The following is a 19395-nucleotide window of genomic DNA, read 5'->3' as shown; positions in this document are numbered from 1 at the left end:
TAGTCGCTCATCCTGAGAGCTGGACTATTGTTGTGTTGGTTTTATTGCGCTTACTGGTTTGTTAGTTCCATAAAATCTTATGTCTCTGAGTTCGCAAGTGTAAGTAGGAAACTATATTGCCCCTCTAGAACTGACGTAACCAATAGAATACCAGTGAAACGGATATTTAATCATCACTCGAGCTCAGAGGTGACGTATTGTTTTAACGGAAGCTATATCGGTCAGTACATAACCGACCCGATCAATGCATGGTACTGGTGACTGACCTGGGAACCTAAAAATATAATTATTTCATTGTCCTGTACTGTTTGGCAACTTAAAAGTTGAATAAGACAATGTCTCAAGAGTGTGAATGCAAGTACAGCTGTAACGTTCCCTACACAGCCGAATAAACCTGTATATGACGAGTGGTCGACATACCTGTCGTCATATACTGTGTCACAACACTTCTGTACACTGTGTCGAGTAACTGATATCCGCGTGGTAAGTACGGGGCCGTAGTAAGTTAATCACCATTATGATCGCCTGCTAATCAATTCATTGAGAGGTAGGTGTACGCGGTAGGCGCCGGCGCGCCGGGACGCGTGTCAGGACGCCACCGCCAGTTGCCCGTGCGACCCGGTGCCTTCAACCCGCCGCCCGCCGTCTGTACGCGAGTGTAGTGTCATCTCTCTACTCCTACACACATCCTGATACGTCGGCTTTTCTACAAACCCACTTTTAATTCGTACAAATTAGTCCTTAGAACACTTTTTTTAATTTCAACAACGCGTATTAATTATAATTTTAAAGAACTGGTTGTTTTGTTCTTATAAAATATATATAGAGGTTTTCAGTTATGGTAAGCTTAAAGGATTAATAGGTAAGAATTTGAAACAAATCATTTTTTATGTAGCGTTTACTTTTCCAACATTCTTCGTTCATTCCCTGAACAAACAAATTGTTTTTGATATAATATTATTATTTTGATTTGTCTGTATTTCTGTTCTTAATATCTTAATTAATTCTCACTTGCTATCATAATAATTCGATTAATAAATTAACCAACAAACCAATCTTATTGTATGGTATTCCATGTTATATTATAATTTGTTAAATTTGTCTAAAATATAACATTAATTATTAGCTATACTTGACACAAATGCCATGCTCTGATTTTAACATATTCCACGCGTATTCTTCATACCATAAACAAGTTAGGAGAAGAAGACACTTAAGCGTATATTCGCAATCCAATAAGATTTCCCTTAATGTGACTTTACAGTTAAGAGTATTTACTATATACAAAACAATCCGTGTAACTTGATTTTCACTCAATTTACGAACAATCCACTTACTCCCGTACACGCAGTCGCCTCACTCAGCCTATACTGACTGCCAGATGTACTTTACCATATAGGCCAATAATACTGCATTTTCCGTTTATCGTTTAGATTTTAATTTTACTCTGTTTACTTCTATGTGCGCACCTCTCATCCTGACATCAGAAAATACTTCCTCAGATGTAGTTGAATGTTCGTAATACTGTCGAGTCAATTTAATTTCAAAATATTTGAGCCAAATTAATTTTTAAATGTATTAATTAGGTTTACATTTTTTATTTTAAGCACACACGTTCTTGAATTTTTATGAAGTTTTCATCCTTCATTATAGAGAATATGTAAAGAAATTATCCTTATTGAACTTTAGACCTTTGATTAGTTGTGCATTTATCTAAACGATAACAATATTATGGCAAACTCCGTAACAAAAATTAAACTTGATCCTCAAATCCCTCTATGAATTGATCGAATAAAGTCTCTCCAGCAAATCTTAGCTCTATTTCAAGAGATCAACTAAAATAATCGCGACTACTCAAGCAGTGGCAAGCTTGCCCGTATCGATCACTACTGCTAACAACTCCGCACAGCTGGAGCAAGTGATGGATGACTGTAGAGAGGTGTATACTGTCAATAATAGGTCAATCGCTGATTTTCCTGCGTCTGGTACAGTCAACCAGTGACTAGCGTAGCAGTATCGGTCACTACTGCCATCAACTCGGCACAGCTGGAGCGTGTGATGGATGACTGTAGAGAGATGTACTGCCAATAATAGGTCAATCACTGATTTTCCTGCGTCTGGTACAGTCAACCAGTGACTAGCGTAGCAGTATCGGACACTACTGCCATCAACTCGGCACAGCTGGAGCGTGTGATGGATGACTGTAGAGAGGTGTACTGCCAATAATAGGTCAATCACTGATTTTCCTGCGTCTGGTACAGTCAACCAGTGACTAGCGTAGCAGTATCGGTCACTACTGCCATCAACTCGGCACAGCTGGAGCGTGTGATGGATGACTGTAGAGAGGTGTACTGCCAATAATAGGTCAATCACTGATTTTCCTGCGTCTGGTACAGTCAACCAGTGACTAGCGTAGCAGTATCGGTCACTACTGCCATCAACTCGGCACAGCTGGAGCGTGTGATGGATGACTGTAGAGAGGTGTACTGCCAATAATAGGTCAATCACTGATTTTCCTGCGTCTGGTACAGTCAACCAGTGACAAGCATAACAGTATCAATCACTACTGCCATCAACTCGGCACAGCTGGAGCGTGTGATATATGACTGTAGAGAGGTATACTGCCAATAATAGGTCAATCACTGATTTTCCTGCGTCTGGTACAGTCAACCAGTGACTAGCATAGCAGCATCGGTCACTACTGCCATCAACTCGGCACAGCTGGAGCGAGTGATGGATGACTGTAGAGATGTGTATACTGCCAATAATGTCACTCACGGATGGTCCTGCGTTTGGTACAGTCAACTACAGCACTCCACTCCAACTATCAATGTTGTGGCCAAGCAATAATCGCGCGTGATCTTTAACTACGGAACAGTGGAGTAAGTCGTTCTCCGTTGTTTCTATGACCGTTAAGTTATCATTTTTTTAAATGGTTGTTATAGTTGAATATTAATTTAGGTATTTCAATAAATGATTATAGTCAGAAGAAAATCAGGATTACAAATTCTTTGTCATTTACTGGATAGGGACAGGTGTGGCGGAATTATGGCTTATTATGTACATTAAGTAATTACTGAATTAGCTCCGATGTGCTATTGGTCTCTATCCTGTGGTGGACAACAACCTGCGGATTATTGCGGCTAAGAGGATCTGGAGTATAGATTGAGTTGCACAACTAGCGGCGCGGCTAAGCCATCAAAGCTGTAATAATTGGATAGTGAGCGATACATCCAGAGATGGTATTACAGCTCAGAATATCAGTTCACAACAGAGACTAGAGCTTTTCATTCTATGTTTCAATGTAGATGCATGTTGAATTCTGTTCACTATATTTGAACTAAGTTTAATGAAAATACACAAAAGTTTGTTCGACTGCAAACTGAATGTAGATATGACGGCCGATTTTGTCCAAGGCAGAATGTTTTGATATCGATGGATTCCAGTGAGTGAGGGAGAGACAGACAGGTTCTCTGTAGTCAGAGACTTCGTGATGTTATGTGGAGTCACAGATGGGTAATCCTGCAACTTCTTCCACCAGAGATGGTGTACAGTAAATATCAGATGATAGTGTCAGATGGTTAAGTACAGTTCAGGTTCCTTATAGACTACGACATATATCTAGCTTAATGTTGTTACAATTGAGCTAAATCATGTTATTCCATCATGTCTAAGAAATTAAATGCAGAAATTGAATTAAATTAAATATTTTTAAACATATTGAAAACCTATAGGAGTATAGAACATTGATTACTGATATACTATAACGTTGCAATCAGTATCACTTTTGTAAAAAGCTACTGAAATTTCTTAACAGAATTTTAATTTATATATTGAATACGAATATTGAATAAGAAACCGTGTAGCGCAGGATATACAGACAATGACATACGCAGTTCCGAAACTAAACGTAATCCTACTGATCCTACAAATATTTTTATCTTTACTGTTGACCTTCTCAATATTAGTATTTTGCTACATAATGTATGATGATCGCTCTTCTTAACGCTGTTATACATTTATTTTAGTTTTACTCTTTCTTGAGATACTGTTTGCTTTCCTAATATTAACCCGTCTTATTGCATAAGGTTAATATAATGTCGAACACAGACTAAAACAAATACTATCAACTAAAACATTAAAAAATGTTATACTAAAATACATAATAATCAAATTGAGTTAAGGGAGCAGGAAGGACAGGCCTGAGTAAGGCGTGAGTGCTTTTATTGAAGCCAATTATATGGTCTAATGTCTCAAGAGCTGTATCGTACTCAGGAATGGCAGCACATCAAAGTCAGCGAGGAACTGTTAGGAATATTTACAGTTGATCACACCTACCTAAGCAACACTCGAGCACTTGGACTAGGCAACCAACATCATCTATAAAAATGTTGTACTGTCTCAGAGCCATATCGTACTCAGGAATGAGGCACATCAAAGTCAGCGATGAGCTGTTAGGAATATTTACAGTTGATCACACCTACCTCATCAACACTCGACCACTTGGACTAGGCAACCAACATCATCTATAAATATGTTGTACTGTCTCAGAGCCATATCGTACTCAGGAATGGCGGCACATCAAAGTCAGCGAGGAACTGTTAGGGATATTTACAGTTGATCACACCTACCTCATCAACACTCGACCACTTGGACTAGGCAACCAACATCATCTATAAATATGTTGTACTGTCTCAGAGCCATATCGTACTCAGGAATGGCGGCACAACAAAGTCAGCGAGGAACTGTTAGGGATATTTACAGTTGATCACACCTACCTCATCAACACTCGACCACTTGGACTAGGCAACCAACATCATCTATAAATATGTTGTACTGTCTCAGAGCCATATCGTACTCAGGAATGGCAGCACATCAAAGCAGTTAGACACTGAAAGGGACGGTTGATCAGACCTATCTCAGCAACACTCGCCGACTTGGGCTGGACAACTTAATTCTAAATATATTTCCTAATATCTCCAAGGCGTACCGTACTCACGAATGACGGCTCATCAAATAGGCTCACCGTCAGAGGCTGTTGAACTTAATCAGGCCTACCTCAGCTACACTTGACCTAGTCAATAGATTTCAGCTAATTTATAAATAATTGCAATATTAAAATTAGTCTTTACATACTTAACTTAAGGTTCGAGTTCATAGTTATTAAGAAATTTCAAAACTATCAGTCTCGGCACCAAGCAGAACTGATATTTCTATCGAATAGTTGCCTAAACCTAGTTCAGTCTAAACCTCAATGTTTTTAAGGACCAATACAAAATAATAACAATTTAATTTCTGTGAACCCTTAGTTCGAGGTAATGCTATTATAACGAGATAAATATAAAATCCATGAAATGTAGCCTATACTCTACACTGCATTATAAGTACATCTTTTGTCCATAGTTATAGTCATCCAAGGGATTTAGATGACAGCATATTACGGGAAAATAGAAACAGTGGAACACTCAGGAAACTCCTAAACAGTCATTTTTATACATATAGAAAATGTATCTGAGTATTTTCTAGGGAAATTAATATTGAAACACTCAGGTAACTGGCAACTTCACTGTATCTCATTATTTTTATATTTTTCCAGCATACGTGTTGCCAATTGGGAGAATAAAGTATTAGGTCAGAAGACTAATACAATATTGTAACACGATAATTTACCGATGTGACTTAAGTTCTAAGACAATTAAGGGAAGAAATAGTATTTAATGTAGGTAATGACGTAGTTTATGATTTACGTTATGTGAGCATAAAAATAAATGACTTTAATTTACTGGATATTATATTTCTTCTACTATCCGAACATCATAACAACTTTGTATAATATACTCGTATTAGCATGTGTAGCACACAACACAAAGATTACTAATATTTACAATTTAGGATACATTCATACGTACTTACACTTCTAAATCCCTATAAACCGTATAAATAAAACGTGATTATGTGCACTAGGGATTAATTAAAAGCAATAATACTTTTGTGATAAAACTGCCCGTAAAGTGGTGATCAACGCGGCATTATTCAATAAATATTAATTAACGTTCGGCTAGATTGGAGAGAAAAATTAATGACGTCACAGTTGCAAGCCTCTGCACATTTGTTATTGTATGTGCCGTGTTCGTTGACGTTTGCGGTTTACCCTGTATCCATCCGCATTCAATTATTTATATCAAAAGGTGTTCTGTCAAAATAACTACACTCGCTTGGCAAAAACATAGAGAAACTTGAGTTTGATTTTAATGTTTTTATCAAAAACAAATTACTACTGAATGACGTACAAGTGCGCAACAATATTCGTAGTTTTCTCACACATATTACTACAGTCAGCACAATAATAGCAGAAATGTGCGACAGCAAAAACTACCTGTGCATTTTCATTGAACATATATGCAAATATAATGTGTTTATATTAAAAACTATGCCTGATGCGGGCATACCATCAGGATTAGCACAATAACGACTTCACCCTACTTCACGACGTCAATTACATCAACCTCACTCACACCATATCCCGTCCTTCAATATATATTGTGTTTTAAGGGTGCCTTTCCTACTGTATTCCGCCCTTTCACTTATATTGTGTTATAAGGGTGACTTTCCTACTGTATTCCGCCCTTTAACTTATATTGTGTTATGAGGGTGACTTTCCTACTGTATTCCGCCCTTTCACTTATATCGTGTTATGAGGGTGACTTTCCTAGTGTATTCCGCCCTTTAACTTATATTGTGTTATGAGGGTGACTTTCCTACTGTATTCCGCCCTTTCACTTATATCGTGTTATGAGGGTGACTTTCCTAGTGTATTCCGCCCTTTAACTTATATTGTGTTATGAGGGTGACTTTCCTACTGTATTCCGCCCTTTCACTTATATCGTGTTATGAGGGTGACTTTCCTAGTGTATTCCCACAATAACTATCAACCTCACTCTCGCAATATTACCTGTCCTTCAATTTATATAAATTATTTTGACGATAGCTTACCGACTATATTTACACAATAACTATCAACCTAGCGCTTATGATAAAACCCGTCCTTCAATCTATATTGTGTTTTGAGGGTTGTTTCCCGAATGTATTGACACAAGAAATATCAACCTCGCTCTCACAATAGCACCCGTCCTTCAATGTATTTTATGTGCTTTGAGGGTGTCTTACCGGCAACAGTATTGGCACAATATCGGTTCGGTCTCACTCTCACAACATCGATAGCTGTATTTTTTAATATCATTGCATTAGTCATATAAAACTTACTTTCATAATTTACTAGCAATTATCCTTTTCTGTTAGCAATTACGTTTTTCTATGCACCTAAAATTTCTGAGCAATATTCTGTTGTGTTTGATTGAATATAATTTTGTTATAATTTTAAACTTTCTCTCACAGTAGTGTCATATTGTTCATCACTTTATCTAAGCAATGTACATTGTACAAGTAAAAAAAACCTAAATCCCTCCCCCAGATTTTGTGAATTTCGAATGTCAAACACCCAACATCTCCACATATTTTCGTATTTACAATACAAATAAAATTAGCCTTATTCTTCTATTCAAACTCTAATAAATCAGGGTATACAATGTCGGCCACATACAGTATACATAAATCGGCTTTTACATAAACTTCTACAGTAGTTTACGCTGAAGTGCAATATAATCTCAGGCTTTAATTTTATATAATAGTAAAGTTGCAATAAAAAATTGAAAGTCTTTACACGAACCAACAAAAAAATATAGAAGCATTCCAATAAATCCTATACTAAATAATTTTTCTTATTTCTTACAGTAATCATGTTTATTTTCATAAGATTTCGAAAGAATATTTGGGTGTAAATGGAATTAAATTATTTATGTTTTCATTTCCAGATTACTTCAATGTTAATACATCCTAACTTTTTTAGAGACAAACTTATTTCTATTTTTGTAAATTATAATAATTAATTAAACTTCACACTGTGTTCCATTTCCAGAAATCAAATCTTACTACAACATTAGCTTAGTTGACCAAGTGGTTGCTCGCTCATTGTTTTGTATTTATTATTTAATTGGCAGAACGGTGGCTCAGACACGAGATTCACGCTGTCCACCTCTGACGCGACGGTTCCCCGCCATCAATGGAAGCGGTTAGTTAATGCTGTAGTGAGCGCGATCATTTATTCAGGCACATTTAAACACGCTTTTGTCCACATTAATGCATTGTTCGGCTCGTAACATATTTAGGCCATGAATAATAAAAGCGTTCAGCTTTGTCCGGTCATCTAGAAACTGTTTTTTACAGTTGACTACCTGTTACGTGTTTTGTGTTCGTTATTCGCTGTCCCTGCTGAGGGTGACCTCGCCCTTGCGGTATACGTACAAGTTGATTCAAAACATCTCACGTAAAATAATTTAGAAGGAAAATATAAATATTAGTCGTCTAGCTCAGTTGGAGAAGACTATTCTAAATTATATTTTAGTGCTTCTGTATTTAAGACAGATAACATTAAATTATTTTGTACATCGCAATTAAAATCTACCTCATTTCGATTACTATATTAGCCAAACCATTAAATCAGCAAACGACATGGTTGAATTCAGTCGGATCTCATAATGAGCCGACTTCTTTAGTCTTGTTCGCCTGCTCCCAATTCTGGTACAGAATCGATGTTAAAATTTCCAAGTTCTTTTCGAACCATCAACCACTCACATATTTAAATGCTCAAAAATGTACATTTTAAAAAACCTAAATTATTTTCCTAATTATTATACAATTTACCGAATGCATGCTAGTATAAAAAAAAACTAGTAGCGTGCACAATTACATAAAAATGTTACTTTTACTATCATTTTGCAAGAACTGTTTTTCTTTGTTACCTTTTTCCAACAAAATTTACGGGTTTGTTAAACAAATATATAGATTAAACGGTTAACCTATCAGAACGAGAGGTGGACAGTAACAATGTTTTCTCTTATATTTCATATATGAACGTTTGGTAATTTGTATAAACTACTCTACTAGCAGTCATCAGTATTAGGTCAGAAAGGCTATGTGGACCAGATTACATAGATTGCAGGATCAACTGCTCAGAGACAGACGGTGGGCACAACGTACTACGGTGCCTGTGACAACAGGGAGTCGTGAGAGTGAGGGGGGTGAGGAAAGGTGGTAGAGGGCTGAAGGGCTCGGGCTGAGTGTTGTTTTGTTCTGTGTTTAACACCGATTCAATCTTATCTCAGCGAAAAACCTCGCAGAGCAAACAAAACAACCGCTTACCACGTGAATCAGAAATGCCCCAGGGTTTTGCTTTAGCTCCTTTTCTTTTCACATCACAGTTTTGTCGTGCTTCATTTATGTAACGGTTATTTAAACTAATTATTACATTTCCGCTATCAGAGATGTAATTAAAGCCCGTTGAACGTGTTTGTAAATGGTAGTTCTAGGTTAAACCTTGAATTGACCCATGTCATAACTGAATAACGAATGTCATAAACTAAATCATCAACCTTCAATATTAAGTATATTATAGTATTGGTTTGTTCTCGTATGATTGGGATATAACAAGAAGGTACGTATTAAACGTTCGGTCTGTGGGATTTACTTAACTAATAAAATTATAGAAACTATAATAAAATTTAAATAAGTTATAAACTATAATTACTATAACATAGCTCAACAAACCTAAAACCTTTAATAAAACACAACAAAGCCAGAATAATTTTTATTTAAAATTATTTTGATTTTTACACATCTTATAATGAACAAACGTTACCATAACAATAGCATACATTTCCACAGTTTATTAAACGTTAAAACTTTATTCTAAAGAATTACTGTCGGACGTTAATAAGTAGCCCATTACTCCCAAGGACAAAACACAGAGGATACTTTTAATGAATCTTATTGGAACGCGTTCCAAGTAATAACTAAGCTTATTAGCATCTCTTTGGAAGGATGAAAAATTTAATAAACAAAAGTTTCTTTAAGTATCCAGAAAGTTTTCTTTTCAAATCCCAACTCTCCAATGAGCACAGGCTTTCATTTTCTCGTAGAAAATTAGATCCATTTTAATAATTTTAAAACAGAAACACAATATCAAGCTTTAATCAACAGAGAACTCAATATACGAAGTACTCTAAAGATATGTTAACTAACAATGTTATAGTAACTTATAACATAGAACTTTACATTACATTGCACGTATAGATAAAGCAATATTTATTCCACATGATCTCTCAGTTACCACGACAACCTGCGTATTGGGAAGAATCACTAACCGTAAATTCTATCCCAAGGGCGATCTAATTATACCAATGAAGCGGTAACAATTTCCCTCTTTGCCTCAAACCAAGATTATCCCGTCAGCTTTGATGTGGGTAAATCCGTTTACTGAAGAAACGCGCACATAATAGTAGCTCAAAGTAATAATTTGCGTCGACAAAATATTTAATTGTAAATATTTAACCAAATACTGAAAAAGTACAATATCAGATAACAATAGAGTAAACAGCAGCATATTTATAAAAAAAGGTTGTGACGCACTACAGACGCATTTCAAAAAGCCTTTCGGAATAAACAATACGAGTATATCTGTAGTGTTTCGTCTTGATTCATATTATTAAACTGTTTCGCTTGCATTCAGACTGCGCCTGTTACAAGAAACAAGTGTGAGTGGATGCGCTCAGGTGGGTAACCTGTATCGGCTAGGGTACCAGGTAAGACTGCGCCTGTTACAAGAGGCAAGTGTGAGTGGTTGGCCTCAGGTGGGTAACCCGTATCGGCTAGGATACCAGGCAAGATTGCGCCTGTTACAAGAGACAAGTGTGAGTGGATGGGCTCAGGTGGGTAACCCGTATTGGCTAGGATACCAGGCAAGACTGCGCCTGTTACAAGAGGCAAGTGTGAGTGGATGGGCTCAGGTGGGTAACCCGTATCGGCTAGCGTACCAGGTAAGACTGCGCCTGTTACAAGAGGCAAGTGTGAGTGGATGGGCTCAGGTGGGTAACCCGTATCGGCTAGGGTACCAGGCAAGACGGCGCCTGTTACAAGAAACAAGTGTGAATGGATGGGCTCAGGTGGGTAACCCGTATTGGCTAGGATACCAGGCAAGACTGCGCCTGTTACAAGAAACAAGTGTGAGTGGATGCGCTCAGGTGGGTAACCTGTATCGGCTAGGGTACCAGGCAAGACTGCGCCTGTTACAAGAAACAAGTGTGAGTGGATGGGCTCAGGTGGGTAACCCGTACCGGCTAGGGTACCAGGCAAGACTGCGCCTGTTACAAGAAACCAGTGTGAGTGGATGGGCTCAGGTGGGTAACCCGTATCGGCTAGGATACCAGGCAAGTCTGCGCCTGTTACAAGAAACAAGTGTGAGTGGATGCGCTCAGGTGGGTAACCTGTATCGGCTAGGGTACCAGGTAAGACTGCGCCTGTTACAAGAGGCAAGTGTGAGTGGTTAGGCTCAGGTGGGTAACCCGTATCGGCTAGGATACCAGGCAAGACTGCACCTGTTACAAGAAACAAGTGTGAGTGGATGGGCTCAGGTGGGTAACCCGTATCGGCTAGGGTACCAGGCAAGACTGCGCCTGTTACGAGAAACAAGTGTGAGTGGATGGGCTCAGGTGGGTAACCCGTATCGGCTAGGATACCAGGCAAGTCTGCGCCTGTTACAAGAGGCAAGTGTGAGTGGATGGGCTCAGGTGGGTAACCCGTACCGGCTAGGGAACCAGGCAAGACTGCGCCTGTTACAAGAGGTAAGTGTGAGTGGATGGGCTCAGGTGGGTAACCCGTACCGGATGGGTACCAGGCAAGACTGCGCCTGTTATGAGGCAAGTGTGAGTGGATGGGCTCAGGTGGGTAACCCGTACCGGCTAGGGTACCAGGCAAGACAGCGCCTGTTACAAGAGGCAAGTGTGAGTGGATGGGCTCAGGTGGGTAACCCGTATCGGCTAGTATACCAGGCAAGTCTGCGCCTGTTACAAGAGGCAAGTGTGAGTGGATGGGCTCAGGTGGGTAACCCGTACCGGATGGGTACCAGGCAAGACTGCGCCTGTTACAAGAGGCAAGTGTGAGTGGATGGGCTCAGGTGGGTAACCCGTATCGGATAGGGTACCGGGTAAGACTGCGCCTGTTACAAGAGGTAAGTGTGAGTGGATGGGCTCAGGTGGGTAACCCGTACCGGCTAGGTAACCAGACAAGACAGCGCCTGTTACAAGAGGCAAATGTGAGTGGATGGGCTCAGGTGGGTAACCCGTATCGGCTAGTATACCAGGCAAGTCTGCGCCTGTTACAAGAGGCAAGTGTGAGTGGATGGGCTCAGGTGGGTAACCCGTACCGGATGGGTACCAGGCAAGACTGCGCCTGTTACAAGAGGCAAGTGTGAGTGGATGGGCTCAGGTGGGTAACCCGTATCGGCTAGGGTACCAGGTAAGACTGCGCCTGTTACAAGAGGTAAGTGTGAGTGGATGGGCTCAGGTGGGTAACCCGTACCGGCTAGGGTACCAGGCAAGACAGCGCCTGTTACAAGAGGCAAATGTGAGTGGATGGGCTCAGGTGGGTAACCCGTATCGGCTAGTATACCAGGCAAGTCTGCGCCTGTTACAAGAGGCAAGTGTGAGTGGATGGGCTCAGGTGGGTAACCCGTACCGGATGGGTACCAGGCAAGACTGCGCCTGTTATGAGGCAAGTGTGAGTGGATGGGCTCAGGTGGGTAACCCGTACCGGCTAGGGTACCAGGCAAGACAGCGCCTGTTACAAGAGGCAAGTGTGAGTGGATGGGCTCAGGTGGGTAACCCGTATCGGCTAGTATACCAGGCAAGTCTGCGCCTGTTACAAGAGGCAAGTGTGAGTGGATGGGCTCAGGTGGGTAACCCGTACCGGATGGGTACCAGGCAAGACTGCGCCTGTTACAAGAGGCAAGTGTGAGTGGATGGGCTCAGGTGGGTAACCCGTATCGGATAGGGTACCGGGTAAGACTGCGCCTGTTACAAGAGGTAAGTGTAAGTGGATGGGCTCAGGTGGGTAACCCGTACCGGCTAGGGTACCAGGCAAGACTGCGCCTGTTACAAGAGGTAAGTGTGAGTGGATGGGCTCAGGTGGGTAACCCGTACCGACTAGGTAACCAGACAAGACAGCGCCTGTTACAAGAGGCAAATGTGAGTGGATGGGCTCAGGTGGGTAACCCGTATCGGCTAGTATACCAGGCAAGTCTGCGCCTGTTACAAGAGGCAAGTGTGAGTGGATGGGCTCAGGTGGGTAACCCGTACCGGATGGGTACCAGGCAAGACTGCGCCTGTTACAAGAGGCAAGTGTGAGTGGATGGGCTCAGGTGGGTAACCCGTATCGGCTAGGGTACCAGGCAAGACTGCGCCTGTTACAAGAGGCAAGTGTGAGTGGATGGGCTCAGGTGGGTAACCCGTATCGGCTAGTATACCAGGCAAGTCTGCGCCTGTTACAAGAGGCAAGTGTGAGTGGATGGCCTCAGGTGAGTAACCCGTACCGGATGGGTACCAGGCAAGACTGCGCCTGTTACAAGAGGCAAGTGTGAGTGGATGGGTTCAGGTGGGTAACCCGTATCGGCTAGGGTACCAGGTAAGACTGCGCCTGTTACAAGAGGTAAGTGTGAGTGGATGGGCTCAGGTGGGTAACCCGTACCGGCTAGGGTACCACGCAAGACAGCGCCTGTTACAAGAGGCAAATGTGAGTGGATGGGCTCAGGTGGGTAACCCGTATCGGCTAGTATACCAGGCAAGTCTGCGCCTGTTACAAGAGGCAAGTGTGAGTGGATGGGCTCAGGTGGGTAACCCGTACCGGATGGGTACCAGGCAAGACTGCGCCTGTTACAAGAGGCAAGTGTGAGTGGATGGGCTCAGGTGGGTAACCCGTACCGGCTAGGGTACCAGGCAAGACAGCGCCTGTTACAAGAGGCAAGTGTGAGTGGATGGGCTCAGGTGGGTAACCCGTATCGGCTAGGGTACCATGCAAGACTGCGGCTGTAATGAGTGGGAAGTGTGGGTGTAAGGGTCCCAGGTGGGTGGAACCTGGGTGGTCCCTGATTCAATCGCCACCACATTAAAGTGGAGCGACATCATTTCACATTTACTCCTCACTACCGTTGCATGTGAGGCTCTCAAATTATTTCGTTAATAATATTGAGAAATAACCGGGTATGTATTACAAGTTTACATTTCTTCTTTATTAGCATTATAATTATTTTTAACGCCTTATTCAATAGTTAATCGATGTTTTAATTAAAGTATGTTTTTTTCTTTCCCAAGCCTGAAACATTTTTACTATTTTCATTTAACAAAGACGATGTACTTAAAATATGATTCCCAATTTTGTGATCTAGCGTCCTAACTAAATTTCTGCTACTGTGAATTAGGTAGCAAAATTATTGATAAAACTAAATTGCAAATTGAATTACGTAACCCCATTCCGTTTCATTAGCTTGTTATACAATATTGGTTATTTTTAAAGGAACGTAACATTGGTTTTCATTTGAACCATTTGAATTTGAAAACTTATATTTTTATAATAACGTGGAAGTACACTGGAACTGTTACTCTTACATAGAATATGAACATTTGCCACAGCGGTAGTTACGTGGCTATGTCTCCAGTGCGATTTGACGAGGATTTTAGGGCGTTGTTGTGACTATCTGATTACAGCACTTACAGGACTAGGGCTGGCACAGAATTTGTCTCCGGGGCAATTTGACGAGGATTTCAGGACGTTGTTTTGACTATCTGATTACAGCACTTATAGGACTAGGGCTGGCACAGAATTATGTCTCCAGTTCGATTTGACGAGGATTTTAGGGCGTTGTTGTGACTATCTGATTACAGCACTTACAGGACTAGGACTGGCACAGAATTATGTCTCCAGTGCGACTTGACGAGGATTTCAGGACGTTGTTGTGACTATCTGATTACAGCACTTATAAGACTAGGGCTGGCACAGAATTATGTCTCCAGTGCGACTTGACGAGGATTTCAGGACGTTGTTGTGACTATCTGATTACAGCACTTATAGGACTAGGGCTGGCACAGAATTATGTCTCCAGTGCGACTTGACGGGGATTTCAGGACGTTGTTGTGACTATCTGATTACAGCACTTACAGGACTAGGACTGGCACAGAATTATGTCTCCAGTGCGACTTGACGAGGATTTTAGGGCGTTGTTGTGACTATCTGATTACAGCACTTACAGGACTAGGACTGGCACAGAATTATGTCTCCAGTTCGATTTGACGAGGATTTTAGGGCGTTGTTGTGACTATCTGATTACAGCACTTACAGGACTAGGACTGGCACAGAATTATGTCTCCAGTGCGACTTGACGAGGATTTCAGGACGTTGTTGTGACTATCTGATTACAGCACTTATAGGACTAGGGCTGGCACAGAATTATGTCTCCAGTGCGACTTGACGGGGATTTCAGGACGTTGTTGTGACTATCTGATTACAGCACTTATAGGACTAGGGCTGGCACAGAATTATGTCTCCAGTGCGACTTGACGGGGATTTCAGGACGTTGTTGTGACTATCTGATTACAGCACTTACAGGACTAGGACTGGCACAGAATTATGTCTCCAGTGCGATTTGACGAGGATTTCAGGACGTTGTTGTGACTATCTGATTACAGCACTTACAGGACTAGGACTGGCACAGAATTATGTCTCCAGTGCGACTTGACGAGGATTTTAGGGCGTTGTTGTGACTATCTGATTTCAGCACTTACAGGACAAGGACTGGCACAGAATTATCGCTGCTCTATTCCATTCCAATAAAACGAGCCGTCAGATCACGGCCAATTATCTCCTCATACAGCTTCTATATAGCAAACTGCCTCTAAATACTCAGTGACAATACTCCGCTCAGTCGGGTAACAGCCGTAGTACTTTATTATTTAGTACTATTCAGTGTAATCACATTTCTCCGCCTCTAAATACTCAGTGACAATACTCCGCTCAGTCGGGTAACAGCCGTAGTACTTTATTATTTAGTACTATTCAGTGTATTCACATTTCTCCGCCTCTAAATACTCAGTGACAATACTCCGCTCAGTCGGGTAACAGCCGTAGTACTTTATTATTTAGTACTATTCAGTGTATTCACATTTCTCCGCCTCTAAATACTCAGTGACAATACTCCGCTCAGTCGGGTAACAGCCGTAGTACTTTATTATTTAGTACTATTCAGTGTATTCACATTTTCTCCGCCTCTAAATACTCAGTGACAATACTCCGCTCAGTCGGGTAACAGCCGTAGTACTTTATTATTTAGTACTATTCAGTGTATTCACATTTCTCCGCCTCTAAATACTCAGTGACAATACTCCGCTCAGTCGGGTAACAGCCGTAGTACTTTATTATTTAGTACTATTCAGTGTATTCACATTTCTCCGCCTCTAAATACTCAGTGACAATACTCCGCTCAGTCGGGTAACAGCCGTAGTACTTTATTATTTAGTACTATTCAGTGTATTCACATTTCTCCGCCTCTAAATACTCAGTGACAATACTCCGCTCAGTCGGGTAACAGCCGTAGTACTTTATTATTTAGTACTATTCAGTGTATTCACATTTCTCCGCCTCTAAATACTCAGTGACAATACTCCGCTCAGTCGGGTAACAGCCGTAGTACTTTATTATTTAGTACTATTCAGTGTATTCACATTTCTCCGCCTCTAGACTTGAGCAATCGTAAGATTAACAGATGTCAACCTTACCAAACAGGGGCAGTGTGAACTTCAGTGTGGGTTTCGATTAGTGAAAACCAGAAGCAAATAATATTATAAAATCATTAATGTAGCAATAACCTTATGATACTTTTTAATGAATTATGACTAATTTTAGGTAAATATGTTCCGATATAAATTTTTTAATCATCATCAACTCCATTCATAGAATTATTATTTAGATTTCAATATTTTTACTAGTTTGATTCAAATACTGGACATTAGGTTATGTAAAAAGACTGTTGTACTATAATGAAACAGAATTGTCGGAACGGAAACCTCAGGCATTATTTGTAACAACGGTCATTGTAATACACTAATTAAAGTAAACCAGGGAAACCGAGGTAAACGTTGAAAACGCGGACTACGGAAATGGGTAGACGGTTCATTTCCGGCACAAGTAACTAACGAGCGTCGACCTTTCTCAACCGAAGTTACATAAATAACTATTAACACATCAGTATTGGTAGTGGAATCAGTTAAATGATTGATAGACCCTACACATAACGCCCCTGAGTAACTCTTTAATCTCTATTAAAATAGAACGTGAGTTTACCAATATTCGAGATTACTGTTCAATATAGTTAACATTGGAAAATGGTGTCTGGTATTTGTTGTAGAATAAAATTGCCTCTAAATTGGTATTGCTGCTATACGTAATATGTACAATGCAGGTATGTAGTACAGCGTGGTAAAAACTAACTTTCCTTTCCACATGTTTTATGACTCCTAGTTCAGTATGTTTGAGGTAGTGCGTAGTACAATTTTATACATAAAAATGTATCTGAATCGGTTTGTGATATCTAATCAATTAGGGAGCCTCTAACCCTTTATGCGTAGGAGGTACTTGTGACAGACTCTGTGACAGCAGAAGCTCTAATACTGAGGATATAATAATGTCCATCTCTATGGCAACAGGCATACAAAAGTAGCGTGGGAGGCACCAGCTTCCTGCCACTTACCAACGAGTGGTAGTTACCATTCTCTACGTTTAGCTATACTCGTATTCCTGTACCATATTTTAAATAGATTTTAATACAGTTGGTTGCATGAAATATAAGCAACAAGTTCAGCAACGTGGTAAAGCCAAAGTACGGCCACTAGCGTAAGTGAGTTCAACAATTTTAAAGGCTGAATTTGTGCAACCGATGTTTTTTATGTTTATACATTTTTTCCCTTATGAATGATTTTGGATTAGTTCTTTCATTCATTAAATATTAATACGATAGAAAGTTTGAGGATATTTTACAAAATTGTAGTTTTTGGAATTTTTTGTGAACGTTTTTTCTAATTTTTTCTGAAGGTTTTTAATTCCATAAGAGCTAGGTGTAATGAAACGATCTCGAGTTTTATACCATGAGAACAATGTTAAACTGTAAGAAATTTTAATCCATTTTTGGTTGTATAATTATACAAACGTCTTATTTTAAGATATTACTAATACTTCAATACCCATCCAAAATTGTTTTAACTGTACACATTGTGTATATTTAGCCTAACAAATAAATTACGAAGAAGATTGATATTTCTGAAGAAACAAGAAAATACCCACAAAACAAATAATTTTTTCTTTTAAGTATTCCATACCTTTAAAATGAGACATCTCCAGTAATTCTACAGCGAACAATAAAATAGTCAATATCTTTACAATTTAACATTACTGTATATTTATGGGAGTAAAGTCAAGATTGTCACAGAAAACCCAGCTCTTAAGCACATTTGTAGCTTAAATAGTTCTTAAACTAATCGAAACAGATAAATTGCACAGTTTAATGTGCCACTTCAGAGATACACATGTAGTCCTACTATTAGACTCAGACTTCAGGTCCTGCTAGGCGAATACTTCATAGTTACTTCGAGTACAATTAACAACCACTATTCCTCGGTAAGCGAATCTCTCGCTGTATAGCGGTAATGAAGAAATATTGACCGTGAAGGTAGCTACTAACAATAGGCTGAGTCTGCGCTCCGCTGCATCGAGAGTGGCGAGGATGGTTGAGTGTGTATGTACTGAGCTCGCTAAATATTCCAATACAAACCCCTTCTCCCCGACCACCCGTCCAGACGTAGGGGATCGATTTGCTAACCCTGGACAATCTATAATTTAATAATCTATGTGAATATCACTTACTTATTGGCTATCGTTAGCATCACTTGTACGTCCCAGCGTTGGTTGCTGAGTTCAGAAAGGAAGTTATTCAATTAAATAATTAAATGCGTAAATCGAAAACTTATAACCACTTATTTGGAGTCGTGCGATAAATGGACAAACTATGGTGTTAAAGTACGTGATAAACATATCAGCGGACTGTACTACCATATATTATTCCTGATGAGATTTGGAGTCGTGCGATAAATGGACAAACTATGATGTTAAAGTACGTGATAAACATATCAGCGGACTGTACTACCATATATTATTCCTGATGAGATTTGGAGTCGTGCGATAAATGGACAAACTATGATGTTAAAGTACGTGATAAACATATCAGCGGACTGTACTACCATATATTATTCCTGATGAGATTTGGAGTCGTGCGATAAATGGACAAACTATGATGTTCAAGTACGTGATAAACATATCAGCGGACTGTACTACCTTATATTATTCCTGATGAGATTTGGAGTCATGCGATAAATGGACAAACTATGATGTTAAAGTACATGATAA

At 40.0% G+C, this 19395-nt stretch overlaps 2 protein-coding genes across 2 annotated transcripts in view; one reads left to right on the top strand and one right to left on the bottom strand.

Annotated features, from left to right (window-relative positions):
- LOC124359608 (26S proteasome non-ATPase regulatory subunit 1) overlaps window positions 1-19395 on the bottom strand; it is a 251882-nt gene that overhangs the window by 64970 nt on the left and 167517 nt on the right. The window lies entirely within an intron of this gene.
- LOC124359609 overlaps window positions 625-19395 on the top strand; it is a 92094-nt gene continuing 73323 nt past the window's right edge. The window contains exon 1 of the mRNA XM_046812495.1: window positions 625-862. The gene's annotated coding sequence lies outside the window, so the exon portion shown is untranslated. The remainder of the gene's footprint in view (window positions 863-19395) is intronic.

This window comes from Homalodisca vitripennis, chromosome 4 (genome assembly GCF_021130785.1).
Source record: "Homalodisca vitripennis isolate AUS2020 chromosome 4, UT_GWSS_2.1, whole genome shotgun sequence".
Lineage (NCBI taxonomy): Eukaryota > Metazoa > Arthropoda > Insecta > Hemiptera > Cicadellidae > Homalodisca > Homalodisca vitripennis.
Note: the sequence above shows the minus strand (reverse complement) of the source record. Positions and strands in the feature narration are given on the sequence as shown.